The sequence below is a fragment of the Mobula hypostoma genome, chromosome 26, assembly GCF_963921235.1.
Source record: "Mobula hypostoma chromosome 26, sMobHyp1.1, whole genome shotgun sequence".
NCBI classification, from domain to species: domain Eukaryota; kingdom Metazoa; phylum Chordata; class Chondrichthyes; order Myliobatiformes; family Myliobatidae; genus Mobula; species Mobula hypostoma.
This window is the reverse complement of record NC_086122.1, coordinates 40490118-40506691: the sequence shown is the minus strand read 5'-3', so window position 1 is coordinate 40506691 and position 16574 is coordinate 40490118. Positions and strand designations below refer to the sequence as shown.

The 16574-nt window shown below is 43.7% G+C and overlaps 1 long non-coding RNA gene across 1 annotated transcript in view; it reads right to left on the bottom strand.

The window, feature by feature from the left end:
* LOC134338185 (uncharacterized) overlaps positions 1-16574 on the bottom strand; it is a 128699-nt gene that overhangs the window by 27978 nt on the left and 84147 nt on the right. The window contains exons 2-3 of the long non-coding RNA XR_010016163.1: positions 10491-10566; positions 3149-3234 (exon numbers count right to left, since the gene is read on the bottom strand). This is a non-coding gene — a long non-coding RNA (uncharacterized LOC134338185). The remainder of the gene's footprint in view (positions 1-3148; positions 3235-10490; positions 10567-16574) is intronic.

The window sequence follows — 16574 nt, the reverse complement described above, 5'->3', positions numbered from 1 at the left end:
ATAGTTCTCTGTTTTCTCCCTCCCTAATTTCTTAAAAAGTGGGATAATGTTAGCCATTCGCCAATCCTCAGGAACTGATCCTGAATCTAAGGAACATTGGAAAATGATCACCAATGCATCTGCAATTTCCAGAGCCACCTCCTTTATTACCCCAGGATGCAGACCATCTGGACCTGGAGATTTGTTAGCCTTCAGTCCCATCAGTCTACTCATCACCGTTTCCTTCCTAATGTCAATCTGTTTCAGTTCCTCTGTTACCCTATGTCCTTGGCCCATCCATACATCTGGGAGATTGCTTGTGTCTTCCCTAGTGAAGACAGATCCAAAGTACTTATTAAATTCGTCTGCCATTTCTCTGTTTCCCATAACAATTTCTCCCAATTCATTCTTCAAGGGCCCAACATTGTTCTTAACTATCTTCCTTCTCTTCACATACCCAAAAAAACTTTTGCTATCCCCCTTTATATTCCTAGCCAGCTTGCGTTCATACCTCATTTTTTCTCCCCGTATAGCCTTTTTAGCTAAGTTCTGTTGCTCCTTAAAAATTTCCCAATCATCCGTCTTCCCACTCACCTTAGCTCTGTTATACTTCTTTTTTACTGCTATGCTATCTCTGACTTCCTTTGTCAACCACTGTGGCCACTTTCCCCCCTTTGAATCCTTCCTTCTCAGGGGGATGAACTAATTTTGCACCTTGTGCATTATTCCCAAGAATACCTGCCATTGCTGTTCCACTGTCTTTTCTGCTAGGATATCTGACCTGTCAACTTTGGCCAGCTCCTCCCTCATGGCTCCATAGTCTCCTTTGTTCAACTGCAATACTGACACTTCTGATCTGCCCTTATCCCTCTCAACTTGCAGATAAAAACATCATATTATGGTCACTACCTCCTAATGGCTCCTTTACTTAAAGATCACTTATCAAATCCTGTTCATTGCACAACACTAAATCCAGAATAGCCTTATCCCTGGTCGGCTCTCGTACAAGCTGCTCCAAAAATGCATCCCGTAGGCACTCTACAAACTCCCTATCCTGGGGTCCAGTACCAGCCTGATTTTCCCAGTTCACCTGCATGTTGAAATCCCCCATAACTACTACGACATTTCCTTTGCCACATGCCATTGTTAACTCCCTATTCAACTTGCACCCAATATCCATGCTACTGATTGGGGGCCTGTAGATAACACCTATTAGGGTCTTTTTGCCCTTACTGTTCCTCAGTTCTATCCACACTGACTCTACTTCTCCTGATTCTATGTCCCCCGTTGCAAGGGACTGAATCTCATTCCTCACCAACAGGGCCACACCACCCGCTCTGCCCACCTTTCTGTCCCTTCGATAGCACGTATACCCTTGTACATTCAATTCCCAGGTCTGATCCCCCTGCAGCCATGTCTCCGTTATTCCAACAACATCATAGTTACCCATTCGCACCTGAGCTTCAAGCTCATCCGCCGTATTTCTGACACTTCGTGCATTCAGATATAGAATTTTTAACCCACTTCTCCTCTCTCTGTTTAAATCGCTGCCTATTGTGCATAACCCAGCTCCCCGAACTCTCACCGGGCTATACGCCCCTTGAATTTTGTTGTCCTTCTTAAATTTACTTACTCTTTCTGCACATTTAATTCCATGCTTCGTCAGACCATCCCTCTGCACGTGTATCCTCCTTATCACTCGTTCCGCCTCACCTTTCTCTACTTCACACTTAATATTCCGGAACCCTGTAGTCCCCACCTGTCCTTTATACTTCATGTCGCTATCCTCTCTCACATTCTGGATCCCTGCTCCCTGCAAATTTAGTTTAAACCCCACCAAGCAGCACTAGCAAACTTTCCTGCAAGAATGTTAGTACCCCTCCAGTTCAGGTGTAAACGGTCCTGTCGGAACAGATCCCACCTTCCCTGGAACAAAGCCCAATTATCTAAAAACCTGAAGCCCTCCCTCCTGCACCATCCTCTCAGCCACGTATTGATCTGTATAATCCTTCTGTTCCTTGCCTCACTCGCACGTGGCACAGGTAGCAATCCTGAGATTGTTACCCTGGAGGTCCTGCCCTTCAGCTTCGCACCTAACTCCCTGAACTCACTACACAGGACCCCCTCACTCTTCCTACCCACGATTAAGAGACACTTAATCAGGCATTTGGAAAGGAAAGGCATAGAAGATATAGTCCTAAGGTGGACAAGTAGGATTGATGAAGATGGGCTAAGTGGTTGGTGAACACATGGTGAGCTGAAAGCCCGTTTCAGTGCTGCATGACTCTGATGACTCCATACAACCGTGGACCACTGTCTACCATACATCTCAGGGTCACCTCGATGATGGTGCATGTCAATAATAGAACTCACCATTTCCTTCCATGTGCCACCACAGCTTTTGGTCAATTGAAGAAAAGGTATTCAAAGATTAAGACTTATGGCAGAAAATCTGATCTACTGGGCAGCAATAATCCCTGTTCTTCTATATACTTCAGAGAATTAGATTTCCTATCGCAAGTATATCAAGGCACTGGAAAAATACCACCAGTGCTCTCACTGCATAATCCTTCAGATTCACTGGAAGAAAAATGGAACTATAGTAGTTCCTTCTCCAAGGGTAACATTCTCAGTACAAAGGAATGCTGGAAGAATTCAGTCGTTCAGGCAGCATTTAAGAAACCCCTTCCTCCCCCACCTTCTTATTCTGTCTTTGTCCTCCTTCCTTTCCAGACCCGATGAAAGGTCTGGGCCTTAAATATTGACTGTTTATTCCTCCCCATAGATGCTGCCTGAGCTGGTGAATTCCTTCAGCATTTGTATGTTGCTCAGATTTCCAGCATCTGCAAAATCTCCTGTGGTCAGTATAAAGACTCCAGTTACTCGGAGTTGATATCTTGTTCACGTGTCCCACACCAGACTCATAAAGAGACACTACTCTGAGTAGCACACACAAAACGTGGAAGCACTCAACAGAGAGGAATACACAGTCCACATTTCAGAAATGCAACATGCCCATTCCCCACCAACTCCATGGAACTTCTCAATGTAGAGGAGGAACATTTGGGATGGAATAAATAAAATTAAGGCCAAGCATTGGGAGTGGACAGAAGTCCTGTCCAAAGTGGCAGAAGGAACACTCCACCTCATAAACAACCCAGCCACTAACCTGTCTACTGTATGCAGTTTCCACATTGGACTCATTAGTCATATTAGAATCCACAAAATGTGTCTGGAAAGCAGTCATCTTCAGTCCTGAGAAAGCATTGAAGAATAAAATGCGTATATAATTTTAGTCCAAGACATATTAGTTTGTTCCCAGTGAAGTCTGGAATATGTTATCTGCCACATCACTGTAAATAGGTTCCATAATAAATAACCTGGAGGAAAGTTGGAAATTATGTCTTCTTCTAGAGGCGAACCAATTTAGATTTCCCTCTCAGAACAATTTCAAAAGCACGTAAAGAAGCAAGAAGTCGAAGTAATGAGAGAATGAATTTGATCAATCAGTTTGATGAAATGAAGGCAGACGATGATTGTGCTTAATTGCATTCACATTCACTGTCTTGTTCTGAGAAGCAGAGGGTCTACGTTGTTACCATGGCATCCATGAACTGTTAGTCTTATCATTCAAAATTGTGGAGCCAGGTCTAGACATTATAATAATAGGATGTCTAAAAATAGGGATGGAGTCATTAGCAAAGAATTTACAATCTGCCTAAAGACAGTTGCAGTTTAATATTGCTTACTACTGCTTTTGGCTGCACTTCAGATTATTAAATCTTGCCCTTACTATTACACCATTTTTAATATTGTGTCAGAATAAGAAGCGGAAAGGCATATATCTGAAAACTCATTCCTTCAATTAACTGTTCTGCAATGCAGTGATACCTCAAAAGTTCATTAATTAAGTTTTCTGAATGTAAATTGCTTGCTTTCTTTGTATATTGTAATCTATTTTCAGCATGTGGGCACTGTTTGTGTAGGCTAATATTTATTGCTCATTGGTATATAGCCTTCAGAAGTTGATAATAAGCTTTCTTCATGAACAGCTGTTGTCCATAGGGTGAAGCCAAGGCCACAATGCTGCTTGGGATTTTAACAAATAATCAAAGAAAGGAAGCTGGTCCAAGTCAAGGTTGTGCTTGTCTTGGAGGGAACTTAGAGATGATAGTGGAGGTCAGCCAGTGAGAACAGCGGGAAGAGATTAAATACGAGCAGAGTTGAAAAGGTGATGTTTATTTCTTCAGCAGTTTGAACGGGGCACAACTGCGCAAGTGCATGGAGGTCGGCCAATGAGAACAGTGGAAAGAGTTTAAAAAGAAGACAGATTTACAGAGCAGGCGTCGGAGGAGCGGGTGACAGAGTAATGGGAGACAGAGTAGGAAGGCTTTGGCGATAAAAGGTCGAGGCCAGGTAGGTTATCTGTTTAAAATAAAGACAGAGAGTAAGTGTGTGAGGCCGATTTTCTGTGCTCGGTGTCAGACATCAGAGGTCCTGGAGGCTCCCAGCCTCCCGGACAACCACATCTGCACCAGGTGCGTCAAGATGCAGCTCCTTAGAGACTGCGTTAGGGAACTGGAGCTGCAGTTTGATAACCTTCGTCTGGTCAGGGAGAGTGAGGAGGTGATAGAGAGGAGCCATAGGCAGGTGGTCACCCTGGAACCACAGGAGACAGAGAAGTGGGTAACAGTCAGGAGAGGGAAGGGCAAGAAGCAGGTACTAGAGAGTACCCCAGTGACTGTCCCCCTTATTAATAAGTATTCCTGCTTGAGTACTGTTGGGGGGGGATGGCCAACCTGAGGGAAGCAACAGTGGTTGTGCCTCTGGCATAGAGTCTGGCCCTGTGGCTCAGATGGGTAGGGAAAGGAAGAGGATGGCAGCATGATAGGGGACCCTATAGTTAGGGGGCAGATAGGCAATTCTGTGGACGTAGGAAAGAAACGTGGATGGTAGTTTTCCTCCCAGGTGCCAGGTTCTGGGATGTTTCTGATCGTATCCACGATATCCTGAAGTGGGAAGGAGAACAGCCAGAGGTCATGGTACGTATTGGTACCAATGACATAGGTAGGAAAAGGGAGGAGGTCCTGAAAAAATACTACAGGGAGTTAGTAAAGAAGCTGAGAAGCAGGACCTCAAAGGTAGTAATCTTGGGATTACTGCCTGTGCGATGTGACAGTGAGTATAGGAATAGAATGAGGTGGAGGATAAATGCATGGCTGAGGGATTGGAGCGGAGGCAGGGATTCAGATTTCTGGTTCATTGGGACCTCTTCTGGGGCAGGTGTAACCTGTACAGAAAGGATGGGTTGCACTTGAATCCGAGGGGGAACAATATCCTGGCAGGAAGGTTTGCTAAGGCTATTGGGGAGAGTTTAAACTGGAATTGCTGAGGGGTGGGAACCGAACTGAAGTGATGGAGGAAAGGGAGGCTGGCTCACAAATAGAGAAAGTTTGGAGACAGTGCGAAAGGGAGGATACGCAGGTGATAGAAAAGGGACGTGCTCAGTCCGATGGTTTCAGATGTGTCTATTTTAATGCGAGGAGTATCATGAATAAAGCGGATGAGCTTAGAGCATGGATCAGCACTTGGAGCTATGATGTGCTGGCCGTTACAGAGACTTGGATGGTGCAGGGGCAGGAATGGCTACTTCAAGTGCCAGGTTTAGATGTTTCAGAAAGGACAGGGAGGGAGGCAAAAGAGGTGGGGGCGTGGCACTGTTGATCAGAGATAGTGTCACGGCTGCAGAAAAGGTGGAAGTCATGGAGGGCCCACCATTCAGGGCCCCAAACAGTCCTTCCAGGTGAGGCATCACTTCACCTGTGAGTCGACTGGGGTGATATACTGCGTCCGGTGCTCCCGATGTGGCCTTTTATATATTGGTGAGACCCGACGCAGACTGGGAGACCGCTTTGCTGAACATCTACGCTCTGTCCGCCAGAGAAAGCAGGATCTCCCAGTGGCCACACATTTTAATTCCACATCCCATTCCCATTCTGACATGTCTATCCACGGCCTCCTCTACTGTAAAGATGAAGCCACACTCAGGTTGGAGGAACAACACCTTATATTCCGTCTGGGTAGCCTCCAACCTGATGGCATGAACATTGACTTCTCTAACTTCCGCTAGGCCCCACCTCCCCCTCGTACCCCAGCTGTTACTCCTTTTTATGCACACATTCTTTCTCTCACTCTCCTTTTTCTCCCTCTGTCCCTCTGAATATACCTCTTGCCCATCCTCTGGGTCACCCCCCCCCCCCGTCTTTCTCCCTAGGCCTCCTGTCCCATGATCCTCTCGTATCCCCTTTTGCCTATCACCTGTCCAGCTCTCGGCTCTATCCCTCCCCCTCCTGTCTTCTCCTATCATTTTGCATCTCCCCCTCCCCCTCCAGCTTTCAAATCCCTTACTCACTCTTCCTTCAGTTAGTCCTGACGAAGGGTCTCGGCCTGAAACGTCGACTGCGCCTCTTCCTATAGATGCTGCTTGGCCTGCTGCGTTCACCAGCAACTTTGATGTATGTTGCTTAAGTCATGGAGGGGTTGTCTACTGAAACTCTGTGGGTGGAAGTTAGGAATAGGAAGGGGTCAATAACTCTACTGGGTGTTTTTTATAGACCACCCAATAGCAACAGAAACATTGAGGTGCAGATAGGGAGACAGATTCAGAAAAGGAGTAATAATAACAGGGTTGTTGTGGTGGGAGACTTTAATTTCCCAAATATTGATTGGCATCTCCCTAAAGTGAGGGGTTTAGATGGGGTAGAGTTTGTTAGGTGTGTTCAGGAAGGTTTCTTGACACAATATGTAGATAAGCCTACAAGAGGAGAGGCTGTACTTGATCTGGTATTGGGAAATGAACCTGGTCAGGTGTCAGTGGGAGAGCATTTTGGGGATAGTGATCTATCTCGTTTAGCATAACATTGGAGAGGGATAGGAACAGATAAGTTAGGGAAATGTTTAATTGGAGTAAGGGGAAATATGAGGCTAAACACTAGACACTAGAGGCAGGAACTTGGAAGCATAAATTGGAAACAGATGTTCTCAGGGAAACATACGGAAGAAATGTGGCAAATGTTCAGGGAATATTTGTGTGGGGTTCTGAGTAGGTACATTCCAATGAGACAGGGAAAAGATGGGAGGGTACAAGATCCGTGGTGTACAAAGGCTGTTGTAAATCTAGTCAAGAAGAAAAGAAAAGCTAGGTAATGATATGAATCTAGAAGATTATAAGGCTAGCAGGACAGAGTTTAAGAATGAAATTAGGAGAGCCAGAAGGGGCCATGAGAAGGCCTTGGTTGACAGGATTAAGGAAAACTCTAAGGCATTCTACAAGTATGTGAAGAGCAAGAGGATGAGAGGTGAGAGAATAGGACCAATCAAGTGTGACAGTGGAAAAGTGTGCATGGAACCGGAGGAGATAGCAGAAGTATTTAATGAATACTTTGCCTCAGTATTCACTATGGAAAAGGATCTTGGTGATGGTAGGGATGATTTACAATGGACTGAAAAGCTTGAGAATGTAGATATTAAGAAAGAAGATGTGCTGGAGTTTTTGGAAAGCATCAAGTTGGATAAGTCACCGAGACAGGATGGTATGTAACCCAGGCTACTGTGGGAAATGAGGGAGGAGATTGCTGAGCCTCTGGCAATGATCTTTGCATCATCAATGAGGACAGGAGAGGTTCCAGAGGATTGGAGGGTTGCAGATGTTGTTCCCTTATTCAAGAAAGGGAGTAGGGATAGCCCAGGAAATTATAAGCCAGTGAGTCTTACTTCAGTGGTTGGTAAGTTGATGGAGAAGATCCTGAGAGGCGGGATTTATGAACATTTGGAGAGGCATAATATGATTAGGAATAGTCAGCATGGCTTTGTCAAAGGCAGGTCATGCCTTACGAGCCTGATTGAATTTTTTGAGGATATGACTAAACACATTGATGAAGGTAGAGCCATAGATGTAGTGTATATGGATTTTAGCAAGGAATTTTATAAGGTACCCCATGCAAGGCTTATTGAGAAAGTAAGGAGGCATGGGATCTAATGGGACATTGCTTTGTTGTTCCAGAACTGGCTTGCCCACAGAAGGCAAAGAGCAGTTGTAGACAGGTCACATTCTGTATGGAGGCTGGTGACCAGTGGTGTGCCTCAGGGATCTGTTCTGGGACCCCTACTCTTTGTGATTTTTATAAGTTACCTGGATGAGGAAGTGAAGGGTTGGGTTAGTAAGTTTGCTGATGACACAAAGGTTGGGTGTGTTGTGGATAGTGGGGAGAGCTGTCAGAGGTTACAACGGGACATTGATAGGATGCAAAACTGGGCTGAGAAGTGGCAGATGGAGTTCAACCCAGATAAGTGTGAGGTGGTTCATTTTGGTAGGTCAAATATGATGGCAGAATATAGTATTAATGGTAGGACTCTTGGCAGTGTGGAGGATCAGAGGGATCTTGGGGTCCAAGTCCATAGGACAGTCAAAGCTGCTACAAAGCTGCTTAACGACCCCACTTGGAGTATTGTGCTCAGTTCTGGTCGCCTCACTACAGGAAGGATGTGGAAACCATAGAAAGGGTGCAGAGGAGATTTATAAGGATGTTGCTTGGATTGGGGAGCATGCCTTATGAGAATAGGTTGAGTGAACTTGGCCTTTTCTCCTTGGAGCGACAGAGGATGAGGAGTGACCTGATAGAGGTGTATGAGATGATGAGAGGCATTGAGCGTTTGGATAGTGACAAGCTTTTCCCCAGGGCTGAAATGGCTAGCACGAGAGGGCATAGTTTTAAGGTGCTTGGAAGGTGGTACAGAGGAGATGTTGGGGTAAGTTTTTTATGCAGAGAGTGGTGAGTGCATGGAATGGCCTGCCGGAGGCGGTGGATATGATAGGGTCTTTTAAGAGACTCCTGGATGGCTGCATGGAGCTTAGAAAAATAGAGGGCTATGGGTAAAGCCTAGGTAGTTCTAAGGTAAGGACATGTTCGGCACAGCTTTGTGGGCTGAAGGGTCTGTATTATGCTGTATGTTTTCTATGTTTCTATGTTTTTATGATCGTGTTCCCCCAAAACTGGTTACTTAGTTTAGCTGTAGGGAGGCTGGGTTTGGGAGGTTATATTCTTGTAACTTTAAATTTTTGTGTAAAGCAGGGGTTCCGAACCTTTTTTATGTCATGTTCTCCTATCATTAACTGAGGGGTCTGTGGACTTCAGGTTGGGAACCCTATAGAGGAAGTGAATGTTTAAACTTGTGATTTGGTTGCTGTTAGAGAAAATTGGTTTATCTTAAATAGTGAGGATAATTTCTAGCTTTGAAATTTTAACACACTGGTGAGTGGAATACCATATTCCTGTCCTCTACCCTGGAGAGGGTAAAAAGAATCTGGTGACATTGATTTTTTCAAATACAAGGGATTCTGATGATGCTGGAAATCCTAATGAAGGACCTCAGCCTGAATCATTGGCTGTTTATTCCCCTATGGAGATGCCGCCTGATCTGTAGAATTCCTCTAGAATTTTGTGTGCATTACATTGATTTCTTTTCTATTTAGATCCATAAACATATCCATATGAAAACTGGCTGTCACACACATCAAAGTTGCTGGTGAACACAGCAGGCCAGGCAGCATCTCTAGGAAGAGGTACAGTCGACGTAGAAAACTGGCTGTGATATGTTTTCTGATGCAGTTTTTTTGGCCAGTGGGTGATATTTTGCAGATAAAGGTGTAACCATCTGCTATTTTTATCAGTGAATGTCTTGTCATTCTGGCTTTAGGCAGTGTGTTATAATGCCTGTTTGTCATCAATCTCTTCAGAGTGCCATTTATCCATCACCATTCTTCAAGCTATTTCACTTTTTATCTCCAGTATTTTCTCTCTGCAGTTCTCTGGCTGTCATCTGTTCCCCAGTACTCTCTGATCCACTCTCAGTTCTTCAGATGGCTGCCTCTTAAACTCTTCTGATACTTTGTTGGCCTAGTGGTGTATAGAATGTAGTGTCATAGTTATAGAATAATGTGGCACAGAAAAAGGACCTTTGGCCCTTCTAGTCTGTGCCGAACTATTAATCTGCCCAGTGCCTTCGACCTACACCTGGATCATGGCCTCCATTGCCCTTCCATCCATGCATCTGTTCAAATTTCTCTTCACTGTATCTCAAAAAATTTAGAAATTCCATTGTCAGACAAGGTTTGCAATATAAAGCATGACAATTTTTCTTATGTGAGCATTTCTTGAATAAACTATTTAAAGATATTTTAATGAAAAGGAAAAACAGCAGACGCTAAAATAAAAACAGAAAATGTTTGAACTGCTAAATGGGTCAGGCAAAATCTGTTAAAGGAGAACCAGAATAAATTTTTCACATCAGAGACGTTTCATCAGAACTAAAGCAATTAGAAACCAAGCATGAGTTGAGTTGCAGCAAGGGGAGTAGGCAGAGGCAATGTCTGTGTTACAATGGTCGTGGCAACATAAGGGTTTGGGTATTGTGTAGTTAGCAGATGAATAAAGTTACAAAATAAAGCACACCTGCTTTGGAGTTGGGGTGCTGTACTGGAAAACCTGAAATTCCAAAACAATTCTGGAAATATCCAGCAGACAGCATCTGTGAAGAAAAAAAAGACGGAATTAAAATTAGAAATGGATAACCTTGGCATCAGAACTTACATTTTATTGGACTGCATTGGAACAATGCAGGACACTAAATGCAGACACAGTCATTGTGGGACTGAGAGAGAGAAATAAAGTGATAAGCAACTCAAAGCTCAAAGATGACTTTGTCAATTGAATAGAAGTGTTTGGAAAAACAATCATTTTCATATAGAGGAGAAAAGACTACAAGACCATAAGACGCAAAATACTCTGCAGATGCTGGGGTCAAAGCAACACTCACAACACGCTGGAGGAACTCAGCAGGTTGGGCAGCATCCATGGAAACGATCGATCAATGTTTCGGGCCGAAACCCTTCGTCAGGACTAAAGAGGGAAGGGGCAGAGGCCCTATAAAGAAGGGGGGGAGGGGGGGAAAGGAGAAGGCTGGTAGTTCCAGGTGAAAAACCAGTAAGGGGAAAGATAAATGGGTGGGGGAGAGGAAGCAAGGAGGTGATAAGCAGGAAAGGTGAAGAAGGAATAGGGGAAAAAACAATGGTCGTAGAAGGAGGCGGAACCATGAGGGAGGCGATAGGCAACTGGGGGAGGGGGCAGAGTGAAATAAGGATAGGGGAAGGGATGGGGAGGGAATTGCCCCACCCCTTTATCTTTCCCCTTACTGGTTTTTCACCTGGAACCTACCAGCCTTCTCCTTCCCACCCTCCCCCCACCTTCTTTATAGGGCCTCTGCCCCTTCCCTCTTCAGTCCTGACAAAGGGTTCCGGCCCGAAACGTTGACTGATTGTTTCCACGGATTGTTTCCACCTGCTGAGTTCCTCCAGCGTGTTGTGAGTGTTGCACAAGACCATAAAATATGGGAGCAGAATTACGCCATTTGGTCCATTGTGTCTGCTCTGCAATATCATCACAGCTGATCCGATGTTCCTCTCAGCCCCAGTCTTCTGCCTTCTTCTTCTATCCCTTCATGCCCTGACCAATCAAGAATCTATCAACCTCTGCCTTAAATATGCATAAAAACTTAGCCTCTATAGTCACCTGTGGCAAAGAATTCTACAGATTCACCACTCTCTGGCTAAAGAAATTCCTCCTCATCTCCATTCTAAAAAGATGCTCCTCTATTCTGAGACTGTGTTCTCTGGTCTTAGACTCTCCCACCATAGGAAACATCTTCTGCACATCCAATCTATCAAGGCAGTTCACCATCTGATAGGTTTCAATGAGGTCACCTCTCATTCTTCTGAATTCCAGTGAATACTAGCCCAAGGCCTTCAAACATTCTTCATATGACAAGACATTAAATCCTAGAATCATCTCTGTGAGCATCCTCTGATCCTTTTCATGTTTCAGCACATCCTTTCTAAGATAAGGGGCCCAAAACTGCTCGTAATACTCCAAGTGAGGCTTCACCAGTTCTTTATAAAATCTCAACATTGCATCTTTAGTTTTATATTCTAGTTCTCCTGAAATGAATGCTAACATTGCATTTGCCTTCCTCAGCACAGACTTAACCTGCAAATTAACCCTTAGCGAATCCTGCCCAAGGACTCCCAAGTTTCTTTGCACCTCAGTTTTTTGTATTTTCTGTCTATTTAGAAAATAGTCAACCCTTTCATTTCTTCTACCAAAATGAATAACCATACACTTCCTGATACTGTATTCCATCTGCCATTTCTTTATCTATTCTCCTAAACTGTCCTTCTGTAGCCTCTCTAATTCCTCAAAACTACCTGCCCCTCCACCTATCTCCACATCTACAAACTTTGCAACAAAGCCATCAATTCCATCATCCAAAACATTGACATATAATGTAAAAAGATTCAGACCCAACAGAAATCACTAGACACTGCCCAGCCAGCCAGGAAAAGGCTCCTTTTACTCCCACTCTTTGCCTCCTGCCAATCAGCTACTGCTTTATCCATTCTAGAATCTTTACTGTAATACCATGGGCTTGTAACTTGTTAAGCAGCCTCATGTGTGGCACCTTGTCAAAGGCCTTCTGAAAATCCTAGTACACAACATCAAATGATTTTCCTTTGACTATCCTGTTTGTTATTCCTTCAAAGAATTCCATTCCAACAGATTTTGGCAAGATTCCAGGCAAGATTTTGTTTTGATGAAACCATGCTGATTATGGGCTATTTCATCATGTGCTTCCAAGTACCCTGAAACCTCTTCCTTAATAATCAACTCCAACGTCTTCCCAACCACTGAAGTCAAACTAACTGGCCTATAGTTTTCTTTCTTCTGCCTCTCTTCCTTCTTGAAGAGTGGAGTCACATTTGTAATTGTCCAGTCTTCCAGAACCATTCCAGAACCTGGTGATTCTTGAAAGATCATTACTAATGCCTCCACAATCTCTTCAACCACCTCTTTCAGAACTCTGAGACATACAGGATCTAGTCCTGGTGACTTATCTACCTTCAGACCTTTCAGTTTCCCAAGAATCTTCTCCCTAGTTATGGTAACTTCACGCACTTCATGACCCCTCAGACCTGGAACTCCCACCATACTGCTAGAGTCTTCCACAGTGAAGATTGATGCAAAATACCTATTCAGTTTATCTGTCATTTTATTATCCCCATTACTACCTCTCCAGCATTGTTTTCAGCAGTCCAATATCCACTCTCACCTGTCTTTTATACTTTATGTATCTGAAGAAACTTTCGATATCCTCTTTAATATTATTGGCTCACTTACTTTCATATTCCATCTTTACCTTCTTAATGACTTTTTTAATTGCCTTCTATTGGTTTTCAAAAGCTTCCCAATCCTCTAACTTCCTACTAGTTTTCTTCTATTATATGCTTTTATAGTTGCTTTGACTTTTCTTGTTTGCCACAATTGTGTCATCTTTCCTTTGGAATACTCCTTCCTTCTTGGGAGGTATATACCCTGTGCCTTCTGAATTACTTTCAGAAATACCAGCCATTGCTGCTCTGCCATCATTCCTGCTAGTGCTCTTTTCCAATCAATTCTGGCCAACTCCTCTCTCATACTTCTGTAATTCCCTTTACTCCACTGTAATACTGATACATCTGATATTAGTTTCTCCTTTTCAAATTTCAAGGTGAATTCAGTCACATTATGATCACATTATGATCAGCAAATTTGCTGATGATACAAAGATTGGAGGTGTAGTAGACAGTGAGGAAGATTTTCAGAGCCTGCAGAGGGACTTGGACCAGCTGGAAAAATGGGCTGAAAAATGGCAGATGGAGTTTAATACAGACAAGTATGAGGTATTGCACGTTGGAAGGACAAACCAAGGTAGAACATACAGGGTTAATGGTAAGGCACTGAGGAGTGTAGTGGAACAGAGGGATCTGGGAATACAGATACAAAATTCCCTAAAAGTAGCATCACAGGTAGATAGGGTTGTAAAGAGAGCTTTTGGTACATTGGCCTTTATTAATCAAAGTATTGAGTATAAGAGCTGGAATGTTATGATGAAGTTGTATAAGGCATTGGTGAGGCCGAATCTGGAGTACTGTGTTCAGTTTTGGTCACCAAATTACAGGAACGATAATAATAAGGTTGAAAGAGTGCAGAGAAGGTTTACAAAGATGTTGCCGGGACTTGAGAAACTCAGTTACAGAGAAAGGTTGAATAGGTTAGGACTTTATTCCCTGGAGCGTAGAAGAATGAGGGGAGATTTGATAGAGGTATATAAAATTATGATAGGTATAGATAGAGTGAATGCAAGCAGACTTTTTCCACTGAGGCAAGGGGAGAAAAAAACCAGAGGACATGGGTTAAGGGTGAGGGGGGAAAGGTTTAAAGGGAACATTAGGTGGGGCTTCTTCACACAGAGAGTGGTGGGAGTATGGAATGAGCTGCCAGACGAGGTGGTAAATGCGGGTTCTTTTTTAACATTTAAGAATAAATTGGACAGATACATGGATTGGAGGTGTATGGAGGGATATGGTCTGTGTGCAGGTCAGTGGGACTAGGCAGAAAATGGTTCGGCACAGCCAAGAAGGGCCAAAAGGCCTGTTTCTGTGCTGTAGTTTCTATGGTTTCTATGGTTTACCCCTAAGGGTTCTTTTACCTTAAGCTCTCTGATCAATTCTGGTCCATCATACAACACCCAATCCAGAATAGCTGATCCTCTGGTGGGCTCAACCACAAGCTGCTCTAAAAAGCCACCTCAGAGGCACTCTAGAAATCGCTTCTCCTGGAGTCCAGCACGAACCCAATATTCCTCATCTACCTGCATATTGAAGTCCCCCATGACTATTGTAACATTGCCATTCTGGCATCCATTTTCTATCTCCCGTTGCAAGTTGTAGGCCACATCCTTACTACTGTTTGGGGGTTGGTATACAAATCCCATCAGGGTCTTTTTATCTTTGCAGTTCCTTAGCTCTATCCACAACGATTCAACACCTTCCGACTCTCTGTCACCTCTTTCTCATGACTTAATTTCATTTTTTACCAACAAAGCAATGCTGCTCCTTCTGCCTTTCTGCTTATCCTTTTGATATTATGTGTATCCTTGGACATTAAGCTCCCAGCTATAATCTCTCAGCCATGATTCTATGATGCCTACAACATCATACCTGCCAGTTTGTAACTGTGCTGCAAGATCATCTACCTTATTCCATATACTGTGCACATTCAGATACAACATCTTCAGTCATTTATTCTTCCCTGGGATTTTCTAGAGAATTTCTGGCATATATGATGAATAAACTCTTCTGGCATATATGACAAATAAACTCTTCTCAGGATTCCAGCCAGGTACAGGTATTGATTTTAACCAACATTTCAATGACAAGCTCTCCTATTTTCATCAGGGATGATGCCTGAGCATGTCTAGTACGGTGGTATTTATACCTCGTTGTCTGTCCCTCCTGATGGGTTAGTCATCATCCAATTATGTAAGAAACGAGTGTTTATTTCATTACACATTTTTCAGCCCTTGAATATGTGATGACTTTCTCTATTGAGCCTTATGGAAGCTCCATCCCTAAACTGCAAATAATCCATCAGAATACAGACCTTGAACTTTGACTGTTGCAGACTGGACACAATATTGCTGTCAATTCCATGTATTGGAAAACTATCATGTTTTGGGAAGATCAACGTACACCTTTTACCACATTGGTAACCTTCCAGCAGCCCTGGTGATTGTCTTGGTGTGTGTCCATGGTAGAACACAGGGTCCTGCATTACAAACCTCATCCTGGCTCATCTAAATGCTTATCATAAGACCATAAGACCATAAGACAGAGCAGAAGTAGGCCATTTGGCCCATCGAGTCTGCTCCGCCATTTTATCATGAGCTGATCCATTTTCTCCTATTTAGTCCCACTCCCCTGCCTTCTCACCATAACCTTTGATGCCCTGGCTACTCAGATACCTATCAATCTCTGCCTTAAATACACCCAATGACTTGGCCTCCACTGCTGCCCGTGGCAACATCCTATACATTTATCCTATACATTTGTGTAATGCAGGACTCTGTGTTCCACATACTGTTACCATGGTCACACATCTCTTTCCAGTCCTTCTTGGCAGTGAGCATTCTGGAAAGAATGGATATCAGTCTCATCTCCTTGAGGGCAGCGTGTGACATGCTGGGATTTGAGTTGTGCCTGAAGAACTTCTTGGCTGAAGAAGAGTTTGATGGTGGTGGGGGGGGTGGCATGGATTTCTTCTCATCATCAGCCAAACAAAGCCTCAGTGATGAGGTATTCCATCAAATGATTTTGAAAGTTTGTTTCAGGGATCTACCAACCTCTTCTCGTTCGAGGCCTTGAATAATCCAAATGGACAATCATCTGATTTTTTTACAGTCAAAAATGTTCTACATAATCCTGCTTATGAAGTACAGGTGGTACAACATTGCCCAGCTGAATGAAACATTCTGTGACACCATGGCCAAGTCCATCCATGGTAGCACAGAACAGATAGAATGTCAACACCTAATGAGACTTGGTGTTTGTGTAGCCAAGATCTATCGATAGTTCAATGCAACCACACGAAGCTGGCCATTTGAAT